The sequence below is a fragment of the Camellia sinensis genome, chromosome 14 (genome assembly GCF_055761805.1).
Source record: "Camellia sinensis isolate YWXY chromosome 14, ASM5576180v1, whole genome shotgun sequence".
Taxonomy (NCBI): domain Eukaryota; kingdom Viridiplantae; phylum Streptophyta; class Magnoliopsida; order Ericales; family Theaceae; genus Camellia; species Camellia sinensis.
Window position 1 is genome coordinate 20,681,721 of NC_138974.1, and position 9,596 is coordinate 20,691,316.

Consider the following 9,596-nt stretch of genomic DNA (forward strand, 5'->3'; position numbering starts at 1 on the left):
GGAAGATAGAGTTGCTAGTGAATCCGCAAACCTGTTGTTCTCTCTTACGAGGTGGGTGAAATTTAGCTTCTCGAACCGAGGAATTAACAAATCCAAGGTTTGGTGGTAAATTATCATCCTTTCCTCCTTGACCTTCCAGTCTCCTTTTGCTTGATACACAACAAGATTCGAGTCCCCAATGACGTCCAACCGTCTTACCCCTAATTCTAGGGCTGCTTCCAGACCAGCAATACATGCCTCATACTCTGCTTCATTGTTCGAGACTCTGAACTGGAGCTTGAATGCTAAGGGGATACGGGAATCGTCAGGCGCTATCAACAACACCCCTATCCCATACCCATACTGGTTTGACGCTCCGTCAAAGTACATCGTCCAAGTTTTATCTTCGATGTGCAGAATGGTTTCATCTGGGAATAGGTACTCAACCGCTTCATCCCCCTCAACCGGGTGGCCGGCAAGGAACTCCGCTACCGCTCTTCCTTTCACTGACTTGCGTGTTATATACTTCAAGTCAAATTCGGAAAGCAATAGCAACCAACGAGCTAGCCTACCCGTAAGTGCTGGTTTCTCGAAAAGATATTTGATGGGATCCAAACGTGAAACCAACATTACAGAGTGAGCTAACAGGTAGTGCCGCAGCTTCCTGGTAGCCCATACTAAGGCCAAACAAGCCTTCTCCAGCGGTGTGTAGCGGGTCTCGTAATCCAGCATCTTCTTGCTCAGATAGTAGATGGCCCTTTCCACTTTGTCTTCTGACTCCTGTGCGAGCATGCAGCCCATGGTAGTCTCAGTTACCGAGAGGTACAATATCAATGGCCTCCCCGGCTCTGGTGGTGACAACACGGGCGGGTTCTATAGATACCCTTTGATCTGTTCAAAAGCTGCTTGACATCGGTCGTCCCATTGGAATTTCTTCCCTTTCTTCAGGAGACCAAAAAGTGGTTCACAAGTCAAGGTTAATTTAGAGATAAACCGTCTTATGAATTGCACTTTACCTAGAAAGCCTCGCACCTCCTTTTCAATCCTTGGTGGTGGTATTTCTAAGATGGCCTTGATTTTAGAAGGGTCGACCTCGATGCCCCTTTGCGTAATCAGAAACCCTAGCATCTTCCCTGCTGTAACACCAAAAGTACACTTCTGGGGATTCAGCCGCAGCCGAAACTCTCTGATCCTTTGAAAGAATTTTTGTAAGGCGGTGTAGTGGCCCTCTCTCTCTTTGGACTTGACAATCATGTCGTCCACGTACACTTCGACCTCCTTATGGATCATATCATGCAATATTGTAGTTGCTGCCCGTTGATAAGTAGCTCCAGCATTTTTCAGCCCAAATGGCATCACTCTGTAACAATATGTACCCCACGGGGTAGTGAATGCAGTCTTCTCCCGGTCTTCGGGTGCCATTACTATCTGATTATAGCTTGAAAAGCCATCCATAAACGAAAGCAAGGCATGTCCTGCCGTGAAGTCTATCAATTCATCAATGTGCGGCAAGGAAAAGTCGTCCTTCGGACTAGCCCTGTTCAAATCTCTGAAGTCTACACAGACCCGAATTCTGCCGTCTTTCTTCGGCACCGGAACAATGTTAGCCAACCAGGTCGGGTACTCGGATATCAGCAGGAAGCCTGCGTCGATCTGTTTGGTTACCTCTTCCTTGATCTTAATGGCCCAATCAGGGCGGATCCTTCTGAGCTTCTGCTTGACAGGTCGGGCCTCGGGATCAAGAGGGATCCGGTGCTGTACAATCTCAGGATCGATTCCAGGCATGTCTTCGTAGGACCACGCGAAAACATCTTTGAAATCTTTTAATAAAGCGACTAAGCGCTCGCGTTCCTCAGAAGACAACGTGGACCCGATCTGGACCAGCCGCGGGTCCTTCTCAGTACCAACATTCACAGTAGTGATTTCATCCATTAAAGGTTTAACAAACATTTCCTACTCTTGATCAATTAACCGTTGTAAAACCGGAGGAATTTCTTCCTCGTCGTTTTCATCAAAATTTTGAAAATCCTGATTTAAGCAACAAATCAAAGGCACAGAAAAATACTCTGAAACCACATTCACGTCGTTCTCATTAAATACTTCCGAGCCGTCGGATTCCTCTGTTACAACAGACTCAAAAGAAAATGAAAAAGACGACCTAGACAGGACTGTGGCATCCGGGTTATCACCCCCGGGAATACCGGACTCAGACTCAGTCGAGCTGGAATCTGATTCCGACGTACAAGATTCGGTAGAATCAGACTCCGGCTCACTACCTGACCCGGTGCTGCTAGATAAAAATCCTTCTTCATATTGCCAGATGAGAGAAGGTGCGATGGACGCATCCAAAATAGCTGATGGTTGGCCCGTAGCCGCTTCATTCCCAATCACACATACCGAGGAGCCATCCCCCAAGCACTTCTGTTCGATCGGAGGATCTGAAAGCAGACACGCCAGTGCTGCCCCCATTTCATTTTCAGCGTCCTCAGACTGCACTTCCTTACTCTGCTCAGCCTCAGCCGATAGGTCTGCCTGCCCTTTGGCGATGTCATCCTCAGGTAACTGTAAATCAAAGAAGATCTCAAATCCTGGCACGCGCTTCTTCTCCGCGTTTAGCCACGGCTCTGGGAAGCCACAGAACGGAAAGTCCTCCCCTTCCCGGACGAAGCGTCCGTTTAGGGTACCCCAAATGGGCTGGTGCATTAAGTCAAAGGGCTTCCCCATCTGTTTCGCCCTGGCCCTTCCGGCCATTTCCTTTCCTTTCCTTATCCAATCCTCTTTGGTGGGTAGGTAGCCCAAACCAAAGGTATGTGGGTTATGCGGCACTTCGGCCAATGCTGCGGTGCCTTTCCGACCGCTCTTGCCTAATCCCATCCCAGGGATGTACTGGAATTTGTTCATGAGATAGACTGCTTGGGCACTGACATATACCCCTTCATTAGCTGCCATGATATTCTGTACGACTCGAGCCTCAGCCAAGGTAAAACCCGATATGAACACATCTTCCACACCGTGTTCGATTTCTAGAACAAGCGTAGACACTTCTGGCGGCGGATGAATTGACGAGTTTCCAAAAACAATGGCTACTCCCTTCCCATAGGGGTATTTCACCACTTGATGTAGGGTAGAGGAGACCGCCCTTACCTGATGCAGCCACGGCCGCCCCAAAAGCAGGTTGAACGTTGCAGGAACCTCCAAGACGTGGAAATCTATCTCGTGCTGTCCCGGTCCAACCTTCGTTTGAATCTTAACTGTCCCCATTACTTCTCGGCTTGTGTTGTCATATGCCCGAATCACCTGGGCCGTTGGCACGAAATCTGCGACTTTCAAACCAATCGCATAAGTTGTTCTTGCCGGACAAACGTTGATGGCGGACCCCGTGTCAACAAGCACCACGGGTATCCATTTATCTCTGCACTCGACAGAGATGTAGAGCGGCTTGTTATGGTTCGCACCCTCAGGTGGCAGCTCTTTGTCGAAAAAACTCAATGTCGGGGAACTTCCTCCCTAAAAGACTAAGCCCACCAGCTGCTCGGGCGTGGTGTCTATGGAAAGTTTGGCTTTGTCCATGGCTGAAAGGACAGCCTGCCTATGTACTCGAGAAGCCATAAGCAGTCCCCAGATGGAGATGTCTGCTTGTATCTTTTTCAATTGTCTCAACACGGCCTCGTCTTCGAGTTGCCTCTCCTTTTGTTTCTCCGCTTCATTATCTTTTCCAGACGCCTCTGGTTGATCTAGGTGTGGAGGCTTGAAATACCGTCCACTCCTAGTCATGTGATCGACTTCGCCGATATACCAGGTATCATCTGGTTCGTTACCTTCCCAATCCTCGTCCGTGTGGGCAAGACACAAATCGTCATCTTCCCACCACATACCATCTGCGGCTGACAGACATCTGTCTGGTTCTGTCATAACTGTCCTAATACTCGCAGTACCTTTTATCCCTATGCTCGCAGCATTCTCCATTTCCGTACTTGTGGCAGTTTCGACCCCCCCGTGGCCTTTTGCTTTCCTGATCCTCTCAGAATCTTCGAATTTCTCCCGTTCTAACTGTGTCAATACAGTAGATTGCTCACTGATCCCTGTACTCAAAATGCTCCGTTCCCGAGCGAAACTCTCGACGCCGGCGCTCTCCGGCGATGTATTCTGTTCTTCGACACTCCCGGCCGTTGTGGACATTCCCGCCCCTGCCGGGCCTTGTTTTGACTGAAACTCCCCTACTACATCTGGCTAATCGTCTAACCACCCCGTAGCCTCCGCCGATTCTTCATTATCGAACCAGTTGATGGCTGAGTCTTGGTCATCGTAAAATTGGAACTTGGCAACATGCTCTTCTACGGCTGCCAAATCATCCGTTCCCTGTCCTGGATTGCCCCCTCGGATTACACACAGCTCTCCCCTGACTGGAAATTTGACATCTGGTCTATTCTGGCCCACTGGTGAAATGTAGTCACTCGGACTGTAAGCATTCCCAGTATCACTCCCGGATTCCGCAGACTCTGGTTTGACAACCTCTTTCCTGTTCTCGATGATCACCACTGGCTTGGGTTGGGTTATAGAGACGTCCATCATGCACAAATCGGTGCAATCAGGGAGGAAAACTTTCGGCTTAGGCAAGTAAGAGGGTGTGATATAGATACTAGGATCGTAGGATGCGACCCCAGTGTGGATGAAATTGATTCTTTTGGGTGGTGGAACTTGGTTATGTGTGGGAAGAGGATTTGTAGTAACATTGGGTTTCTCAGGGGGTAAAATCACCCCGTTATCAATGAGATCTTGGATCTCGTGACGCAATCGAAAGCATAGGTCGGTGTCGTGACCGTGCTGCTGGTGGAATGCACAATACTTGGCCGGATTGTGGGCGGCGGGCAGTCTTTCAGGTAAGGGCCGCGGCTCTAGGGGCTTCAGATGCCCTTTTCTGATCAAAACCCCCAAAGCTTTGGACAGGGGCATATAAAGTGGAGCGAAGGTTCTGGTGTTTCTGGGAGGGTATTTGGTTGTTTGTGGCTTGCTTCCGGACGCACCGGAGAATGGCGTGGCTGCTGTGTTTCTTGGGGAAGGGTTAGTGGTGACCATACTCACTTCGGAGGTCCTGGTAGTCGTAGCGCCGCTCGGGCCTGCATTAGTATTACGGTTGAAATTTCTGCGGGGTTGCTCCCGATCATTATCAATCCACCCTTGTCTTAGGGCGTCTTCGATTTGCACCCCCATCTCATGTAGATCAGCAAAGGTAGGAAAGGGGACTACAATCATCTTTTACATTAGCCTCGGCTGGAGATTGCGCACAATCATCCGAATCTGGTCCTTGTCTGTGGGTCTTAAGGTCATCATCGAAGCCTTAGCTCGCCATCTGGTTACAAATTCTGAGAAACTCTCCTTGGGTTCTTGCCTCGTTGTCTCGAGATCCGGGGTCGTGATCTCGATTTGTGTGTTATATGAGTACTGCAGGATGAAGGCCTCAGCCATCTCGTCCTAACTTCTCTTGACGTCATCCTCCAATTTGGCATACCATGCGGCCGCTACACCCGACAGGGTCCGGCCAAACAAAGACAGCTTCTGTAATCTGGTGAGGCCCATTGGCCTTAGGACGTCTGAAAACAGTCGCAGGTGTACCATGGGATCCTCAGATCCGTCAAAACGATCAATTTGTGGCATCTTAAACCGATCTGGCAGCGTCACAGCTGTGTCGATGTATCCGTCTCCAATGTCCGGAATGGACTTCGCACCTTGAGATTTCTTGAACAGCTTTTCAAGCTTGTGCATTTTTAATGTCACGGGGTCCACCTCGGACTCAAAGGGAGAATCCGATAGATTGATGGGGGTGGGTGCCTTGGATTGTTGAGGCGGAATCGGGGGTGGAGCCGGCCCCGTTGGGATGTCCGTATCTTCTTGGACATTCCGGGCGTTTGGTGTCTCTTCGGGTATCGGAACCCTTAATGGAGGAGGGATTTGCTGTGAAGGTGACGCCCCAGTTTGCTGTTGCAATCTCCCAATTAAATCCACCTGCTCACTCATAACTGTGGCTTGTTGTCTGGCGAATTCTGCCTGCCAGGCAGCATCCTGCTGCATCATTTTCATGCTTTCTTGGAGTTGGCGCACCATCTCTTCTAAATTGGCCATGCTGCTCTGTTCTGGCTAAACTGTCGGTGTATGCTCCCTTTCTGCGAGTGAAACAGGGTCCTGATCCCTACTATACACAGGTGGGGTAGATGAAGCCTTTTGTACTGACTGTTGAACCGATGTCCTCTGCCTAGTTGCCTTTCGTTTAGTAACCGGGGGTAGAGAATGGTACACCGGTTGTCCTTCTATCAGATCCTCAGATCGATGGAGCCGACGACCTCTGATCCAGAGTGCTTGGGGAATATCTACCGGGTTGGAAGCAATGATGCTAAACTACCTAGCAAAAAGATAAATAAAGCAATAAATAAACTAACAATCGGACAGCATAACGGCATAAGATAAACACAAAATACACAGTTGGATATGCGTAATACATAATCGGTGTACCGAACACCCTATTCCTCAATACTGATCACTGTTCCCCGAAAAATATCTGTTCCCAAAACTGAACCCTGATATCCGCAGATAACTAATTCTCTTAAACTGATACTGATACCCTCAGGCCTGATATTCAAACTTGCAGACTGATATGTACTTTCCCCCCCTGTAGAAATACATTTTAAAAGCACATAGCAAGTAAAGAGAGCCCAAACACCCCTATATTGGGGTAGGGTTTCCCTGTCCTATTTTGTCAGGAGCTAGGGTTTCGCTATGCACGCAGCAGTTCTCAAACAACCTAATATCGGGTAAGCAACCTGTCTTAGTTTGGAATGGTCACTATGGATCCGAATATGCACTAGGTCGAATGGTCAAAAAGGGTGCCCCGGTAAACCGGGGTTTGTGTTCCCATGCTATCAGAGCCCATAACCGGTTAGCCTTACGGACATGCCTTGACAAGACAAGCCTCCGGCAAACCGTTCAGGAATGACAGATGGCAAACACTGTGTTCCTAGGCGCACCAATGCACATGCAATGCAAAGAGACACATAAATGAAATCAAAATGGGATATCACGAGTTCGAGTCAAACTCTCTAAAAATTCCCCAGCGGAGTCGCCAAAAACTGTAGACGTCCCCCGAACGCTCCCGGGAGGGTTAAGCCCCGTTCTGTCCATTTGGGGGTACTACAGCTCGGACTCTCGAATTGTCACGGTTCTTAATCTGAACCGAAGAGTCCAAATCTGGCAAATCGTTTTGAGAAACAGATTTTTGAAAAAGTAGTGCCAAACATGGACTGCTTTGCCAGATACAGAGTCGCCACCTAAATGTTTTTTTAATGGGGGAAATTTAGGAAACCCTGACTCGGTGCCGAAGGCCACATGTCCGTCATCACCGGAGTTGTCTCGGCTCGGGAGCTTGGGTACGATCGGGGAAGGTCAGCTATGAGCACCCCCTTTCGCCCGGTCCGAAGGCCGGCCTCTACTAACCGTGATATCTCGTTTTGAAAGTATTATGTGTCCTTATTCCGATTATTATCCTAGAATTACTATGTTATGCGCGCAGCAAACAAGTATAGACCAAATTGCCAAAATTGGAACAAAACATTTTATATTCGTTTTGAAAATGGTTTGCTACTCGTAAGTAGGCTAAAATGCAGGTTTTGCCACCCTTAAGTGGGCTTTTGGAAAAGATGGTTTTGCCACTATCTAGTGGGCTTAAAAATTCACAGTTTTAACGCATTATCCCAATTTAAGCAATTTGACCTCCACCCACAGGCATTCAAGCAGTTTATCTCATGTAAGCACTTAGCCGCATGGCAAGCATACTACCATGGCAACACTCACACGCATGCTGGATGCTAAAGCATAACTACTTACATTGTACTCCGCGCCAAAACAATAAACTAGTTAGCGAATATGCATGTCCTAGTTCATGTTAATTTGCCTGATGCAACACATACAAGATGCAATTTAGATAGGCTCGATCAACTTAAGCATGGCATGTGTGATGCGATCAATTAATTCATGTATTCAATTTTTGAATTCTGAAAATACGAATGCAGTTAGCATGATGTACCGAGCCTAATGCATGTAGTACTAATGAATGTACGCATGCACAACATAAGGTATGCTAATTTCAAAAAAAATGCCCTAATCTACCATCATAAGCAGGTAAATAAAAGGGAAGAAAGAAATGGGGATTGGAAGACATACACCCACTCACTCACACTTATTACATATTTACCCTCACTCAGAGGGTCCAAATGAATATTACAGTCCCAAAATAATAAACAAATAAAATTATTACAAAATTTCTAATTTAATTTAAAAGAAAAGATGGCAAAGGAAAGAAGAGGGTAGCCGCAGCCTCTGCCTCGGGATGCGCGAATGATGCATGCTCGAATCCGTCTCGCCCGAAAAACCCGTACTGTACTCCTGCCGCCTCTGTTTGTTCTGCCTTGTCTTTCTGAAAATTGCCAAAGTACTGGAGCAAGTTCCTTGCATCCTGCAGAGCACCACCGGCCGGACAGAATTCCCACCGGCACTTCACAATTCCCATCGGCATTTTATTAGATTCATCGGCACTCCAGAGATTGCCGGTCGGCACCAAATTCTGCCGGTCGGCAGAAACTTCCTGCAGAAGACAATTTGACAGCAAACAGAGAACAGACAGTGCATGGCATGGGGTTTTCAGGTACATGTGGGCATGGTTGTGCTTCTTATCATGTTTTGAACTCAAAGAAGCATGACCTTCGATCCTTGAGCCACTAATGGTGCATGATGACTCAAGGGATCAAATTTGCCATTTGATATGAAGATGCATGCAACAAACAAAATGAAAACCGAGGCCTTATCAAGTTGGAGTCAAAGGTCCCGATGACCGGGAATCGAGGCGCATTACATCACTTGAAGTATGAATGGTCCTTGATTCCCACACTTGGTTTGACACCCCAAACCAAGTAAATGCAATGTATGTTATGCTCATAAGGCTCAAATGCAACATGCCACCAAGATGTAAAGCACAACAAGCATTATGCAACCAACATGACAAATGTATAATGCCAAGCATACAAGGTACAAACATGATGCAAACATGGACCAATTTCACCATGGGGTTGATGTGCTACAAGGCTTAATGGAACAACCATGCAACAAACATGAAGCAAGCATGCAATGGAACCTTTGAGCCATAAAGGGACAGACCTTAGTCCACCCCAAAACAGCATCAAAAGGTGCTCAAAATGATGGACAACATCTCATGTTAACAAGCAAACTTATGGTCTCAAGGTTAAGGCATAAAAGAGAGACAACTTACCCCACCAACATGACCTCTCGTGGCATGATTAAAATAAGTAAAAACAGAATTTTTTACATGCAAAATGGGACTTCAAAAACTCCTAAAATGGCAGCCAAGATGACTCCCAAGAGGCATATGCACTAAGGCTCATTCCTAGGCACAAGAGGGTACACCCTTAAGGCATAAAAGATGTCATGCATGCACACATACAAACATGATTCTTGGACTAAAATGTGGTCCTAGATGGTGTTAAATCATGAGGGTAATCACAACCATGCATGCTAGAGGTCAACATGCTTAAAGCTTTCAAGCCAAAATACAA